Consider the following 18,086-nt stretch of genomic DNA (forward strand, 5'->3'; position numbering starts at 1 on the left):
TAACCAAACATGATCAACAAGAACTTCCTCATTGGGCACCAGCAAACCTTCTTGCCTTGCCAACCTGTGCCTTTTGCTTTAGAATGAACTTCCAAGCAGAAGCAGTATTGTTTTCTTACAAGGAGGCTCAAAAAAGGACTTCAACTTTCAAGGAGATTTTTGCAAGGAGGTGTTAGAACCTCTCTGTTTTTTGTGACCTAAACCTCCTTGTTGTGACTGATCAACCTTGGAAATGGTTGATCAATCTTCCCTGTCAACATCAGCTTGGGCATTAGAGTTATTTAGACCCCCATCAACTTTCTCCTTTCTGTCATTTCTTGAGTTGAGGACCTTGTGATGCATGTAATATAGGAGGAAAGGAGGAATTCAGGTAGGAATTCTAAAAGTTGGGTGACACATAAACACACATTCAAAAGTTGGTCTGGATCAAAGACAATATTGCTGTGTTTTCCACAAAATCATCATAGCCAAAAGACACCAAAGATGGTAGGGTTCTGTTTCCATTGTTGTGTAAAGTGTTGCGTGTCTTCTGGGAAAGCCTGGCTAGTGTCCGGCAGGTCTGTGTGAAATGTTGACAAGGCACTAAAAATTTGCACATCAGACGCTCCTCCTCAGCAGACTGTTTTATGGCTGCCATTGTGTCAATTCTTGCTCCCTGGTGCCAAAAACAATTAGCCCCCACACAGTCATAAATCACAGGAAGTGCAAACTTGAGTACAGGAACAAGGTGTCAAATGAGCAATGTGGGGCAGGGTGCACCAGTTGAAGTGAAGGTAAGGCTTTTCAAGGAGTTTATCGGGCTTTTCTAGTGTGTGTGTTTTTTAATGGATAGGTAAAGATACAAGATTTTATCTTTTTCTGAAATCATGTTGTCAACCTGAACTACATGGTCACATCTCTGCTGCTCCCATTGACTAGTTCCTGAGGTTGGTGCATGTTCTCAGTTCTCATAGGTCCATTGGAAACAACAGTTTCTCCATTAGGAAAATCTTCCTGAAGACTTACAATCTCATCTCTGATGAAATGACTAGCCCCAACCATTTTGGGGTTCAGAAATCCAAGGCTTGGCAGGACTTGAATCCTCATGATGTCCCCTTGTCTGTATTGAAGTAGGTTTCCACCAGATTATCTGAAACAGGGGCACAGTATTAGCTGTGGCTCTACTTACAAGTTAATACATGTAGCTCTTGATCAATTACATGTATACCTTGAGAATAATGATGAGACGTTATTTTTTGCAAGGTGCTAGAGGGTCAAAGACTTCAACAGAGGCATTGGCACAGAAGGCTACAAAGTAGCAGCAGAAGAAAACATTTATTTTCGTGGGAAAAGTCCGGGTTTATGACTGCAAGTTGCCTCCTGGTGGGACATCGGCTCCTCCTGTCTTTACTGCATCTTGTTCCCCTGAAGTTTTATTGCCCCCCTTTTCACTAGTGGTCATGATACCACCCATGAGTCGGCTCCGGTCGACCATCATCCACGGATTATAAGATTAGACAAGAAGTGTGAGGCTCATCATCAATGCATCTCTGTACACAAGAGAGTTTATATTAGTCTGAACAAGGAGGTTATATAACTTAAAACATCCTTGGTCTGAAGTACTGATGTTCATTGGTGGCAAACCCGTCCTCAGGTTGCTTCCGTCAGATAAGTTGTTCACAGGCTGACATGCAAAATCATAAATGTAAACATCATTCAATGTTTTTTCTCTCGGGCCTGTGGCAGCTTTTACCTCATTTTTTGTCTAACTTGAAATGCTTGAAATGTCAGAGAACCAATAAAATGAACTGGGGTGGCCAAACAGGAAAGAATCAATACCCTGTGCGCCTTTTCCAAGTCCCTGTCCTCCTTGGTTGAACCATGGACCTCCTTGCATGGACATATAAATATAAATATAATGTCCTTGGTTGTACAAACAGAAATATCGCCCAATGCAAGGGGAGAAAGACAAAGGTAAACATACCGGTAGCTATATTTAGCCACCAGTCAAGGCTGTTCAGGTGTGCCAATAAAGGGGAACCAGTGCCAGTCCTTATCAGTCAGAGTTCATTATCTATAAATCAGGGGCTGACCTAGCATCAAGTACCTGTAGTAAAAAGCAAGGTGGTTGATGAAGTGGTTTTTAACATGTGTGTGTTTTTACATAGAGGCAGACTCCCAGTGCCACAGAGAAACCGGGGAGCTCCCGACGGTATGGTTTCCATGGGGTTTGCGGATTCGATGGGGTGGTCTACAGGGGTGGGCTAGTGGGGTGGGCTACCTCAGCATCTACCCTTTCTGGACCTCATAGCTGTGCATGGGGGTTTGGCCTCTTACGGAATTTCCTTGAAGAGGATCTGGGTCAAGCTGTGGGTGGGCTAGAGGGAAGGTAACAGCTGATCATATGGCAGGTGGGGGGGGGGGGGTACATGTAGGTGCACCAAGACTGGTAGAAAAGCCATTTATCATAAACAGACTTCTAAGTACTCAGTATACAATTAGGATTTTAGGGAAGAGGTACAAGGGGAAATAAACTGGAAGTTGCATAGGACAGCTAGGGAATGAGAGAGCCTTTGTTTGACAAAATTCAAAACATATGTCTCACATTTAGACTAGAATGTACCTGAATGCATGTGCTTGCATACAATGTACAATGTATTTGTGGTTATGTGTGTCAGTGTGCATGAGCGTGGGTTGGAATGTTTTAAGTGTGTGTGTTTGTACAATGTATAGTGTTGCTTTTGTTGCTCATTTCTTTTTTGTAGCCACAATGCTACTGTCCTGTTGGCCTGACTGAGCAGTATACAAATGTATAAAGGAACAGGGAACATAGTCCTCCATGTTTAAAAATCTAAAACTGGGGATAACAAACTCCTGCACGATGTAAATGTATGCAGTATGCTCATTGCCCACCTCCACCCCCCACTGTAGCATCCCCAAAGCAATATGATCCTTCAGCAAAATAAAGCATTCTTTCCATCCCTCCCACAGAGTGACCCATCTTTTCCTCAAGGAAATTCCATTCAATGCTAAACCCCCATGCACAGCCTTGAGGTCCAGAAAGGGTAGATGCTGAGGTAGCCCACCCCACTAGCCCACCCCTGTAGACCACCCCATCGAATCCGCAAACCCGGTTTCCATGCAGGCTAGCCCTCAACAGGTCCACCTCATGTTGTACATTTACTTTCACAAGAAAACTCATCAGTGTGGATTTTGGGCTTTGAATATCACAGAGGGCATTCTTGTGAAATATAACCTATCAAGGATTAAATATCCATTTTTTGACAACTCATTAATTTTGGACATACTGTTCTAAAGAGACCAGGAACATTTTAGTACTCATGACATAACTCAGAAAACATATCAGCAAGTAGACCTCTTCAATGACTTACCCTCCTATTAGTAATAGGCCACGAACTACCAGTAGTTGAACCAAGGAGGTTGAAATCCCTTTTTAACCTCCTTGGTTGAACCAAAGGAGCCTAAATACTCCAATAACCAACTTGAGAAGATAAGTCTGCTCTACTAATCTCCCAGCTGCATTTCATGCCTTAGCAGTAAGACCTATAACAGGTCACACCAAATGGAGGGTAAACTACTGTGTAAATCAGGGCCTTGGGTTCATGCCCTCAAGTTTGCTGTGACTTGCACTAGTCCGGGGCTCGGGCCTGTGGGGGCACAATATGGTAAGAAACATGGCAAATGGCAAGAAGTGGGCTACAAAACCATTCACAGACACTTTTCATAGTCTCCGATGCAGACTCAACCCGGCTGTCTTTATTTCAAGTTATTGTTTTTATACTACTAGTATTATATTTTCTTCTTATTGCTTATTGTTTTTATACTATTATATATTTTTTTCTTATTGCTGGCCAGCAATAAGAAAAAAATATAATAGTATAAAAACAATAACTTGAAAAAGAAAACAGCCGGGTTGAGTCTGCATCAGAGGCTACACTTTTCACAGATTGTACACACACAAAAAATGAAGGGTGAAAATATAAGGTTCTGAATTGTTTGACAACAGCCATACATGTATCTTCTTGTTATGTAAGATTGTGAAATACAAAAGGAGTTCTATCACCCTAGGTTGCTGAATTGTCTATTTCAGGACTTCTATTTTTTCACCTCCATTTCCTGTCAGCTCTGCCTTTCAGCAAGGAGGTTATATAAAACCTAGCCTGGGTACCAGCCTTTTTAGCTTCCGTACGCTAAGTCTTTTTGGCTGGCAGCGGAGCTTGGGTAGCGGACGGAAGCTAAAAAGGCTGGCACTCAGGCTATATAAAACCTCCTTGCTTTCAGTAGCAAGATGGTACATAATGAATCTTTAATTACTTTCATTTATAGATCTCTAGTCTATTTTCATGAGAAAAATTTGTTTGTTACTGAGGTCCAAATCCAGCCATGGATGTCTGTTGAATGGGTCAATTTATTCTTGAACAGTCTTGTTGTTCTTTATTTGCATCTGTATATAACCGATCGTCCGGCAGGATGAAAAGGAGCTGATGATGATGACAATATATATCTGTTCAACATAGTTTTGGCATCTCCACCTGTCTGCCTCCACCTGATACATTAAACACCAACACAAAGTGATTTTTGCGTTCTTCCAATCTTCTGAGAAGCTGCTTGTGATTCTTGAGTCAGCTCATTAGCCTACAGCAAAAGCTGTCTTCTGCATCACACAGTTCACGATCATGATGAGGCTGCACTGTTATATTACCGTTTTCTTTATTCTTACACTTGTGACGGAAAAGGCTCACTTGACATATAAAACCTGCATATGCCTTTTTTGTCTGTGACAGTGCCTTCCAAAGCTACAAACTAATCATCCTTTGTGCTTTTGTGAAACCTGTGAGCACAAAACACACATACTTGATTTTTTTCAAGACCATCAAATTGTGCTTGTGGCAGCTGAAATGACTTTTCAGTTTCTTCTCTCACATTGCATATATGTTTTCTTTGCTGGGCTTACATAAGCTTTAAGCTGCTGAAAGCTCTAAATATGTGACACCTTAATTGGGGAGTTCCATCTCACTTATTTTGTCTCTTATCATTTTCTCAGAGCTAAAAGCCCTTGGCAGACCAAGGAGGTTAAAAAGGCTTATTTTAACCTCCTTGGCAAAAGTGAGGCCTTGTGAAGGACTTAAGCAAACGGCAAAAGCAAATGGCTGTTCCAGGAAAGCCAAGCGAACAGGGCAGCAGCTCAGTGAGTGAGTGAGTGAGTGAGTGTGAGTGAGTTTGCTCACTCGCTCGCTCGCTCACTCACTCACTCACTCACTCACTCACTCACTCACTCAGTGTCCATTTTTTCACCATTGCGTGAGGGCTAGAAATGCTACTAGTATACAGAAACTTGGTTAGGCAGCAAGGAAACATTGAGAACACAGGTGTTTCTTGTTGGCTGGCCTGTGTTTTATCTGGACTTGCTAAAAGTAGTATTCTAAGAGTAAGTGCCTACACTGTCAGAAAATGATTGCTGTCAGGAACAGGAACCTAAGAGTAAGACTCTAGATGGGAGTCCGCAGTATTGACATTTTATAACATCGGCCTCTCTAAGCTTCCACCTTTTTTTGCACTTTGTGCTCGAGGCAACCAAAGCTGTCCCATTCTCCCAAGACTTACCATTCATGGTAGGGAACATTTTACACAAGTAAATGCTGGTCACATCAGGGAGTTGTTTCAGGCACCTGTGTATAGGTGAGCAGTGACTGGACCCCACAGCTGGGTGACAACTGACATGACCTCAACACAACTGCCAGGTCCACATACATACATATCCTATACCTGCACTCAAAATGGATTTTTGCTGGAGGAAATTTTGTTGGTAGAAATCAATGGACAGATGTTTACCATGTACCTTGTGTTTCTTCCATCTATCCATCCATTGATTCAGATTCTCATTACTTTTTCTATCCATCATTTAATATTTGTCCAGAGCAGAGGTAAACTAACTAGGATGGTACCCATGCTAACAAAAATGGTCTGACTGAAGTTTCTTTCTTTTACTTTTAAAGATAAACCCAGAGTGATACCGAGATGCTCTTGCCATTAGAATAAATGCATGAAACAATATTTTCCAACCAACCAAAAGAGACTTTCTGCTAAAAGTGCTTGGCTTTCATCATCATCAAAACAAGCCTGACGATAAACCTTCTCTCAAAAGAATTAACTTAAAGATAAACTCATTTTTCTCAATCCATCCTACACAGAGATCTGCCTTGCACACCTTCTCCATGTGTAAGAGGAACCCCAGTTAACTATGAGAAACACAGTGACAAATGTCATCCTTATTTCTCTGACTCTCCTGAGGACATGCAGGCTCTGTCCACCCATGAATCCTAATTACTTCGTCTCCTCATCATGCCTCCCTACAGTAGTCGTCGATCGATTCATGTCCTCGAAACTTTTGCATGATTAGGTGATAAATCTACCATACTCGTCATTTGTTGATAGGCAGTTTTTGTGAACATCTTTTGTATCAATCCTGGAAGACAACAGTCAGATAATAGAATGTGTGTATAGAATAAATTAAGATGATGCAATGATAAATTGACAAATGCTTGCAGAGACTTTGTTCCCTGCTATAGAAAGTACAGAGTGTTTGTTGCTCAGTCGATTGGTTGGTTGTTTGGTTGGTTGGTTGGATGGTTGGTGAATACATTTACATTGTGCCATTATTGTTAGATAACTAAACAAAGGGTAATATTCCAAGTACCACACAATAGGCCGGCACCATTGATTATCTAATGGATGGATAACTGTGAACAAAGTTGCATATTGATCTACAAGGACATTAAATTAGCCTCCGTTGCAGGCTCTGACGCGGCTTTTTGGGGGGGCAAAATAATATGTTTTGCAGCCAGCCCGTAACCATCAGCCAACCCTGTAACTAATAGGCGGCTATTAGTTACAGGGTTGGCTGATGGTTATGGGCTGGCTGCAAAACATATCATTTTGCCCCCCCAAAAAGCCGCGTCAGAGCCTGCAACGGAGGCTAACATTATATAATGTCCTTGAGATCTAGCACACTTTTTCAACAAGAATTTATTTCATTGATTCACGACATTGCAAACTTTCCTACTAGTTGAATCATTTGTATGGAAACTGGCTTTTGCTAACCTTGCACAGTTGCAGGCAGTAGTAATGATTCTTACTGATTCAACTCAGAAAAAACGTCATTGTTTGATTAGAAAAGAAATGACTGATGTTCAACGTTCAAGTGCAGTAACTTACAGGCTTACAACTTATAGCCAGTGTTCCTGGCCTCTGGACAAATTCACTGTTCAGCCAATAAAGAACAGAGGTCTGGAGTATAGGCCATCACAACAGCTTTATTTCACATGCATTGATATTGTCCCATTTTCTGAAATAGACAATGATAGAAGTGTACTTGCAACCTTGCTGGACAAATCCTGTAGTCCCTTGATACCGTTGAACTACTGCTAAACACATGTATCAACCCTTCTCTAAACCAGGACAACAGGTGGGCTCAACATCCAGGCACGGTTGAGCCACTCCCGATGATGTCTCTTTTCTGAAGAAATACGTCAGTAGTATATAAGTGGTCAGCTACCAGTGAGTGTACGATAAAAATTCGTCAGGTAAGATTTTTCTTTCTGAAGGATCAAAGTGTATTATGCTAAGTACATGTACCTACACAAATGAGCTTTAATTCTAAGCCTGAATAAGTTTTGTGAAAGTTGTCGTGAAATTGAAAATGAGCCTACACAAAATGAGCTCCCATGTTTACATTCTCAGACAATGGGTCTCCAGAGGATGTCCTTGTAACATCAGCTTCATTAAATCTCTCCAGCATGAAATGTTGCAGGCAAACCTTGATTGATGCTGACAAAAGTTTCCTCTGATGAGGCAATATATCTTTACATGTTTTAATAATTTTCTTTTCTGTAGTAGCTTTTACATTACTGTTGTCATCATTGGCCTCCCTGCAATTCATAAGTTTTTGCCTGAAGATGCGTCTGATTGATTTACAATCATAGATACAGGCTACTGGGCGCACAGCTCAGGACTAGTTACAGGCACTGTGATTTTCCTGACTTACATTGGCAAACATTTGTCTAATTAGGCAATAGATCTACTTCTTTGACTTTGACTTAAAATATGCCCTGGCTAAAGGAAACAAAAAAGTCTGTAGGCCTTATTTGATTACATTTCTTGTCTTACAAGATGACTGGATTATTTGAAGCATTTCTTCTATTGATTTACGCCCATAAAGTAGGTGGCAGAAAAACTAGATTTTGCAGCCCCGTAGGTCCTGTAAGCTCATCAACACAGAAGATGTTTCATGTTTTCAAAGTCTTGCTGGTTAGCTGCAGGTAGGCCCTGTGGTTTTCATTCATCGATTTATGCTTTCAAAACTATCGCAAAATACATCTAATTTACAGCACTGCTTATTGAAATATAGAATAACCTTTTATAAACACCACAGGCAGCTTATGCATCTTCAAACACCACAGCCGGGCAAGCCTTTCAGTTGTTTTTCATTTACTTCATGTCTACAGAGCTGTGATTGGACAGTATTTCTCTCTGATATACAAGTACAAAGACAGTTTTAGAAGATAGCCTATGCCTTCAAAGCATGACTGTTATTTCTTGATTTGAGGCGAAAACTTTTTAGGTACATGAAATCATTATCACCCAGAGTTTTCTTTCACTGCTGTATGTTTGACTCTTTTGCATCGAACACAATTTTAACATTTCTTACATTAGTAACCGTTGTTGGAGATTAGGGCATTGACAGTAGATCTATACACATAGGAAGAAATTGACTTCACATTTGAATTTCTGTCTATCCCTAATTCTACAGTTCTACAGTTGTAGGTAAACTTTCAAGTACAGTTGTAGGTAAACTTGCACATAATTCTGTCAGTCACATCAAAGACTTGTACTCCCGAAAGGATGTGTGAAAAGACCAAAGCAGCACACCAGCCTGGAGACCCCTCTTCTTTTTTTGCCCAGCAACAGCTACATGACCTGGCCTTTGACCCTGCTTGATGATGTATTAGGTTTAGTAGGCTAGAAAATTTATCTTGTAGGACACCTTATTCCCTGTCAGAGAGTGTCAGGTATGACTGATGGGCCCCACTGAGATTGATTCCAAACTTTTTATCAAAGCGGTAAAGGACACTCTGTTAGGGGCAGAGATGATGCATTACAGTTGCTTGCTCTTTAGAAGCAAACCTAGCGCAGGTACAAAATAAAATGGACTTTCTGTGATATCTGTGGTTTGCACTGAGAGAGTGCAAACCTTCCCTATGGTAAAATTGGTCATACATTGCAATGGTGAAGAATTCTGAAAATTGGAAATATTTCTCCAAATGCATTTAAAGCCAAAGACTTCCCACAAGCTAGAAAAAAAGCCGCTGCCTTTTTGAAGGATATAACTTGACTCATGATCATCTTTTCTCTTTTGTACTGAAGAAAATGCATTAGATTGTTTTTATTTTAACTGTACCTGCAATGATCCACTTCCTTGTGCAAATTGCCAGTTGCAGGTGATCATGAGGGTGACCGCCCTATGTTCCGAAATCCCTATGTTCCGAAATCCCTATGTTCCGAAATCTCTATGCTCCGAAATCTAACAGAATAAAATCGAAATTCAAGGTGAATATAAATGTATAGTATATGTAACTAAATGTTCCAACTCTGGGCCATAATTCGGTAGAGAGTTGTGGCTTAACGAGGTTCATGGTGGCATTTAGATTTTGATCTTAGATCCTATACCTTCCTCTGATACTCTTCTCTTGTGCCATTTAAGAGATCCTGAGCTCTGTTAAATTTGAACCAGAGGCCGAACCGCATCGCAAATGTCTTGTTCATGTATGAGTGATTTTTTTTCATTTCCTTATATTTTTAAAAAGTATATATATATTAAATTGCATATCTAACTGGCGCGAGGTCATTAGATATCTTAATCTTTGATATCTAAATTCTCCGAATACCAAGCATCATTTAGACAGTTTGGACTATAAAATATCAAAATATGAAAGATTTTCGAGATTTTTATAAAAAATCTTGAAATTTTCTTTGAAAAGAGTTTTTGATAGCTAGTTCAAATAAATTGAATTTTCTTTATAGCTAATGCAAAAGTCTCGAAATTTTCGAAAGCTGATATAGAAAAATCCAATCTTTTAAAAAAAAAGATCAAACGGAGTTTTAAATGCGTCATGGACTCTTCCTAAGAAATATGGCCGTGTGTTGGAACATTTCGATAGGGGTTTTTGAACTTATATGGCATAGGGATTTCGGAACATAGGGATTTCGGAACATAGGGATTTCGGAATATAGGGATTTCGGAACATAGGGATTTCGGAACATAGGGCTGTAACCATCATGAGTGCCTCAAACCATACCGTCCCATATGGACTACTATACCACATGAGTGTGTGTACCAATACTATACCCAAGGAGGTTTAATACAGAACCTCCTTGCTATACCAAATGATTGAAGAGAAGATTTCTGCTTTCTGTGCGTGTACATGTGTGATGTGCCTTTTTAATCCTGCCCCACAGCAGAATTCAATTCTAGATGAAGGCGTAAATACAAAACAGTCTTCAGTGGCTTTGAGTGGGCGGTAGTTACAATACAATGATAAATGCGAAAACTTTTTCAGAAGACACCTTGTTCCCCTGGCTCGTTTTCATGCCAAGGCTGCAACACAACAGGCCAAAGAACTCAAAGTAGTCTTTCTCCAGCTTCAAGCTAAGATGTAGAAGCTAAAGAGAAACTTACTTTTCAGATCGGGTGCCATGCTTTATTGACAGCGATGTTGGTCACATCTCTGCCCCAGCCTTGCCTCTTGACTACCACCTCTCTGCCAGCTCTTGTTATAATCTAACAGGTAAAGAAAGTAAGACAGGTAAATTCATTACAAGTACTTATTACGTTATTAAAACGCCATGTACAAAAACCTGATAGCATCTACAATGGGGGCACAGTAACAAATACAAAGTAGCCTTCATTTTTTCTGTTACAGTAGCGTGCATATAGTCCAGTGGTTAGTGACCCTGCCTCTGATTCTGAACCAAGAAGTGGTGATTTCGAATCTGGCTTAGTCGCTCACCTGACATGCACACTATTGGAAAGGGCTCATTGTTGCATTCCTTAGGACCTGTAAATACTGTACAAAGTGTTTATCATGTTTGTCATAAGCAGTGGAAGATTAGCTCATCTCTTCATCGAGATCACTTTCACTTTCACAGCTAACTTTATTCCAGCCTCCGACAGAGAGAACATTCTCCCACAGTAGCAAAGTTGATGCGTAGCACCGTCATAAATAACTCATCATTCAACCAACCCAAAAATCAAACTCAGGTTCAAGGTTGCCTCGTCGCCTTGGGAATTTATCGATCAATGACAAGTTCAAATTAAGTTCTGGGCTGGTGTTAAATAAAGAGGGTTGGGAAGGGATTGGTAATACCTGGTGACGAATGATGCAGATTGGGATAAATGTCTCTTTGATAGAGCAAAGTCTGCAGCAAGCAAAGAGATGTGGGCACTGGGTAGAGCTATCTATTGAGCTTGAAGGAATACTGTATTCAGGGGACTCCGCTCGGCAATGACGGGCAGTTCTCTCCCTACAGTCATACAGTCAACTCTGAATCTGAGACATTTACTGCATTTGAGTTGTGCCTTACGGGTTATTCCATTAGAACCTTCAGAGGGGAGACTATAGATCTTTTGCCAATTCTAGGCCAAAACAAAACAATATCTTGGTCTCTATATACGCAGGCAAGTGGAGAAGCTGGCAGAAGACAAGCTGAAAGGGGAACAAGAAAATCAAATTTTCAGATTTGGGAAACTTTCAAACGACAATTCTTTCATACAAAACTTTCGGTTGGAAGCATATTTAATATCTGCTACTGTTACAAAAATTACTGGTAAAAGTAGCTGTCTGATTTTGGTGGTGATGCGGTGAACACAAGAACGAAGACTTGATTTCCAGCCTTTTTCAGCATCAAGGAAAATCTTCTCTCTGGCAAAAGGGATCAGTGCTCTCCCCCTGAAATGAAAAATCACACAAAAAACTGTTAACATGAACCATGCAATCAACTTGCTGCTTGACCAATCATGTCCGACACCTCGAAATGAGACATGTTCTGAGGGATGACCTCCAAACAAGATCAATTTGAAAACTTATGTCAATTCTTGACTGTAATTTAGTGGAGGCAAGAGGAATGATGGCCTGATCACCTAATGTGGTGGGTTGACCCAGGGGTCAGTAACATCTGACACACTTTGGAACATTGTTGGAAAACTTGCTGATACAGGATGACACAAGGCCAGGGCTTTTTGCGACTCTTGATTTTTTTCTGGCATTCCAATTTCAAGTAGCAGAGAAATTATACCAGGGATGATCCTTTGGTGTGGTTTAATCAAATTTCAATCTTCTCTATGCATGAATGTGTCAGGTTTCGCCTGCCAAGTAGGTCAGAATATCCAAATGTTTGTCTGACACAAGCAGCAAAATTTGATCAGATGTCAAATGCTGGGAAAGCTTGGTGCTAATGTCATAATATGGTTCTCTGATTTCATTCATCTGAAAAGTACTGATACAGTAATATCATATGGCAAATCTTGCTCTACTCCAAAACATCTAATTCTATCCCTTGTTGCTTTGCCAATGAATTTCTAGCATATCAGGATATTAAAAGCCATGGAGATAAAGAAGGTTGTAGATCGCTATACTGTTACAGTAACCTCCTTGAGGAGATAGAAGTAGTCCTCCTTGGTTAAACTATTTATAGAGTGCGTAAATGACCGGCTCTGGAGTATACCTGTTGATGGAAAAACTAAATACTACTGTGCATTAGTCAGGCTCTCTTCAGGGTAGAAGAAGCTTTCTGCTGCCGGGTAATCTTTGGCACCCGGTAAGAGTTTAAGCAGTAAGACTATCGTGGTGGCCAATTAAACTCCTACTGCGTACAACAACTACCGGGTGCAAAAGATTACCTGGGCGGCAGAGAGCTCCTTCTGCCCCAAAGATAGCCTGGCCTAGCCATGATAGACTGGATGCCAGGTTAAGACTAAAACTCGGTCTGGCTTTCTACCAGATGCCGGAGGAGGTAAAAACATACAGATTGAATTTTTAAGACTCCATTTTTCCCTTGACACTAGGAAAATTATTTTTAAAAAGTCCTTTAAAGTAAAACAATACCTTGACCATTCCTGCACAAGGCTTCTCCCACTCTGGTAGATGTGTTCCTAAATCATGGGTCGGTAACGGTACCCACTGACCCTATCAACATTACGTCTTCTGTCGGTCGTTTCCGTGGCAATGTGTTCCACGCCGTTTCTCCAGAGATTGCAATAATTCCTAATAGCGGAGCCATTATCATTACACTGAGGTCTTCCCAGGAACATATCCCAACGACTTCGCGATGTCCCCATTCAACTAACAGCAGAGCTGGCAGATGAATCATGTGGGACCAATAACTCTGCCCACTTTATTACAGTTGCGCCTCACTGCAAATTGAAAAATGTTTCCGCATCTTTAGGAGAACAGGAAACAGACCATCTGAACACATTGTTCCACAAGTATGAAAGTATGCTTACATTTACAGTTTCATGACTCTAATGTTTGATATCTAGGCTACATAACATCAGAACACCATGATAATGTTATGTCATGAAAAGAATAAAAACAGTTATGAGGCCTAAAATCTTTTTGTTGAAAATTAATTCTTTTGGCTTGGGCGAAGACTTCAAGTAAATTAATACTGAAAATCAGTCTATTGCGAACTTCTTGAATTATCTATTGAATTATAACTATTGATATTTTGGTTCTAAAACACTGTTGAACCTCTTTGGTGGAGGTACATGTAGATAATCATGAAATGGCCATCTTGTTGGAGCTCTGTTGTTTTTACTAAAAGAGCTGTATAGTAGTAGAACTGTAAGTTCTAATGTAACAAAATGCATAGCTATTGAATGTGTGCAGTACTTGGAATGAATATGGTGCATTTCTCTGTCGTATTCAAGTCATAACACGACCAACAATGACAGCCGCCTTTATTAATGTTTTCTACCCAAGATGAAGCTTTAACAGTTACTGAATTTCTTATTGTTTCTACATCACGTACACCAAGTCCCAATGCAGGCATTACGCCTGCATACACTGAAACTACCAAATAAAACTGTCTTGACTTCTTTTTATAGTTTTTTACAGCCAAAAATGGCCTTTCACCCTGGTAGGCAACGATCCCCCCAAGACACAAAATCCATACACCGATAATACAAAATACAAGCTGCTTCCTGAGTGTGTATATTATGTCAGAACTCAAACCAATGCAACATAACCGAAAAGACTTGAGAGTTGAGATTCATCTGATCATCTCCTAATAATGCCCAATAGACCCCAAAGCAATCTACTTCACGCAGCAACTTCTACTTATGGTGTTCTACAAACAGTTTCCAACAGAACGACAATAATAGCTCAGACTCCCATCATTGAGTGGAAGTGACATTAAAGTGAATGTGTGCGCATATAGCTGTTGCCAGGGAAATGTATTGAATACGGTACTTTCGCGCAATCACTTATAGATGGGCATGCAGAAACAATGGGAGAGGCTATCATCTATCGTGGGTTACGGCTATAAAACGGAGGTTATCTACAGCACATCTACACCATCAAAGCACGCGACTGAACAAGTACACACTGGGTAACGGAAGAAACACATAAATTTGCAGAATTTGAGGTTAAGATCTACAACACACTTTGGCCAAAGCTAAATGGCACCAGCTACTTTACAAGGGAAATATCGTATGGCAAAGGTGCTATTTCATTCTTCATTTTCACGATTTGAGTATCACCTGAGGACTATGTTGGCACGTGGGGTCAATCTCTGAATTGGTGAAAGATGTGACATACAGCTGCCAAGCTCTCCATGTTTAAGCAGTAAGTTAATGATTTCATTATACTGTAAATGTAGAAGGTAAAAATAGCAGTAGGGACCGTCCAGGAGGGATTGTGAAGGAAGCTTAGGGGCCATACGTATATGTGAGTAAAAATGTAAAAATCTATCACCAAAATTATCCCAGAAAAAATTATTTTGGAACAATATGGTGGAAAGAAAATGGCAAACCAAGTAGAACTAACACCGGAGGGAATGTCCATGGTGGTAAAACTGATGGATCATGTAAACTGAACCTGCTTCACTGTCAGATTGCGCATTGCGGTACCGATGCATTATCCTTTATGGCTGCTAACATTCTCTATGATACTTCAACTGCTGATGAATTCGACCAATATGTCTCTGGCACCCTCTTCATACAGTTTTTCTATTATACAGGGGTCTTTGACTCCTTTGATTCTTCTATTTTGTATGGTGTACACACGTCCATGTACATGCATGTTGAAAGAATAAGCCGCAAAATGTCTCCACATATTCTCATAAGCCCCCCTCGGAGCCTTCATGGCTGTCCCTTGCTTATTTCTGCTGCAAAAGAAATAACTGAACCATCGGCACAAGCCAGAAAGAAGCAGGTCATTTGAGCAATGTCCTCGTTTAAGGCAAATTGACAGCATTGACATGTGAACATGAAGCTTGACCAGCGCATCAATTCATCGAAAGCACAGCCAACTTGTCCAGTAGGACTGTTGATGGCCATTTAGCAGGCTCAAAATGGTCCATCCGTCTGCTGATTTCCCACGGATGATCCCGGTGTCGTTTCGGGGACACGACCAGCATCCATTCCATCTGCACAATCTGGTGGGAATGGCAGGACACCTGTATTACAGCTGACCTCTGACCACATCAGGTCGGGGTGTGTCAGCCACGGGAGGTAATGGTAACTACCGAGTGCTGATGATTGGTTTTATGGACACAATAGGGAAGGGTGGTTGACACAGGGCCAAGTCCACAGTGTTTCTATATATCTAAAGGTAAGCCAAGAAAAACATTTTGAGAACTTGGAGGGCAACTTGTAAAGGTGCTTGATGAAATAATAAAACTGGAGAAAAAAACTCAATGGGCATCTGAATCCATGATTTTACAGGTTCAAGATGTCATTTGACTCCTTTGTAACCCATGTATCTCGAGTCATTATCTCAGATTGTTGTTTGTCTTACTTAGGGACAAATTTCTTATGTTTGGCTTGTTCTTTCCTTTTCTTTGCATTGGACTGAAGAACATAAGAGTTCTACACAAAACAGCAGTACTCATGAGGTGCACTGCTGTTTCAAAACCTGTGTGTACATGTTCCCTCTCCTCAGGGTGATGATGGGGATAGAAATTTCAAAACAACTTTAGCAGTCTCTTACAGAAAGGAAACCTCAGGCTAAAGACATTTTCATTCATCACGACCCAGCTCACCATGCCACAGCTTCCTTTCCCCCTCAGGATGTGATTTATTCTGAATGTTGACTGCTTCGTGTGCCTTGAAAGTTTCAAAGATTACACAGACAACTTAAGATAGTTTGTCATTGATGAATGAATCATTTCGTTCTCAAAGGAGCCAAACTCATGATCAGGATACCTGCACATGACTTTAAGCCCAGTCTCGCATTTCTAATTGTGCCTCACATGCCAAGATGCCATATCTTACCCTTTTTCTGTGTAGAATGATAAAAAAATGGAGGTATTGATTATTCCTACCATAGTTCATGACCATCAGCCTTGAAATAAAGATATGACAACCTATAGCAGGTACACGTGCCTGATGTCTTCAAGTAGAAAGGCATTGATATAACAGAAGACGGTATATTTATCTTTCCCTGAAAAGGTGTGTCTCGAAACATAATATATTATATATCATTTTCGTACTCCCCACAAAGCCAGCTACGTTACCAGCTCTGCCCTCTGCCCCAAACCACATTGGCTTGTCCCTGCACGTGGTGCCTGTCAAGACTACTTGAGAAAGCGTGCTGTACCTGGCACCCCAGGCAGTACACAGGAGATCTAATTTAGGCCGGTACATGTTTAGCTGCAGGCTGGGATGGAGAATTGGTATTTGTGTCCCCAAGCTAAGCATCCATCTCCCAAACCTGTTCCAAGTGCAGTGCTGCTCCCGCTATTGATTGCTTCTGTAGGCCCTACTCCATCATAACTCTGGTTTGTCAACAGAACAGATTTCTGACATTTTCTCCATGCCTGAGCTTTTGTGATACAAACTTTTTAAGCTCACCCAACCAATTTGTAAAACTATGTGCACTCTATCTGCCAAGGCCAATGCAAAGCCCCCTGGGTTTTCAGTGATTTTTGATTTACATGGTCATGGAGCAGAAGTCCTGCAGAATTGTAAAACATCATGTACGTCCCTGTAGCAACCTGTGAAATTACATCTGGGTCTATACGCAAATTGCAATGCTAAATATTCAAGTATGTCAAAAGTACTTGGGCCATGCTCATCAATTAAACATCACAATAAAAGCCTAACCACAATCAAATAACGATGTAAAATACTAATATGTCACTTTAAATTTAGAAAGACACTGGGGATTTAGAAAATTGAACAATAACATTTAAACTGACTTACAAAAGTATAGAATGCTATTTGAAATTACATGTTAAACTAAAGTAAACCTAGTATAGCACCTTTATACATGTACATGCAAGGTTTATACAATTATACCTTGTTTTGACTGGTACCATCATGGCAGTGGTATCCCTCCCTAGCCCTTCAATCTGTAGGTGGTATCATACATGTTCGTTACACTACAATTGGGAATTGCTAAGTTCACTTTGTTTTGACATGTTGTATCTGTTGTCAGGAGATAACCCAGCTGCTGTACTTCACAAGATTTATCTAAATCTGCAAATCACTAATAAATCCACAGGCTTAACCTGTACAATTCTCTTGAGAAACGGTTGTGAGATTTGTACCAGATCTGTGGTATCACAGACAGGATCCTAATCTCCTGTTAAATAGGAGTCTCTTTATCTGATGAAGTGTCTATGATCACTCTGCAAATTTCCCCTCTGGTGTAACACAGCTCTGATAAGGCACTGTTGGAATATGTTAGTTTTTTGTGTGGATTTACTCTCCCCTTTTTGACGAGGATGTAGGAAATGTCTCAGGTTTGGTTTCGTAAAAAGTGGGTTGTCATGGCCTAGTCGTGGTCCGCTTGAAGAGGCGGTCGCTT

The 18,086-nt window shown here is 40.6% G+C and overlaps 1 long non-coding RNA gene across 2 annotated transcripts in view; it reads right to left on the reverse strand.

Annotated features, from left to right (window-relative positions):
• Nucleotides 1-422: 422 nt before the first annotated feature.
• Nucleotides 423-18,086, reverse strand: part of LOC136431060 (uncharacterized) — a 57,869-nt gene continuing 40,205 nt past the window's right edge. For both annotated transcript variants that reach the window (XR_010754977.1, XR_010754978.1), the window contains exons 3-4: nucleotides 10,736-10,837; nucleotides 423-1,129 (exon numbers count right to left, since the gene is read on the reverse strand). This is a non-coding gene — a long non-coding RNA (uncharacterized lncRNA). The remainder of the gene's footprint in view (nucleotides 1,130-10,735; nucleotides 10,838-18,086) is intronic.

Source organism: Branchiostoma lanceolatum, chromosome 3 (genome assembly GCF_035083965.1).
Source record: "Branchiostoma lanceolatum isolate klBraLanc5 chromosome 3, klBraLanc5.hap2, whole genome shotgun sequence".
In the NCBI taxonomy this organism is placed as follows: Eukaryota; Metazoa; Chordata; class Leptocardii; order Amphioxiformes; family Branchiostomatidae; genus Branchiostoma; species Branchiostoma lanceolatum.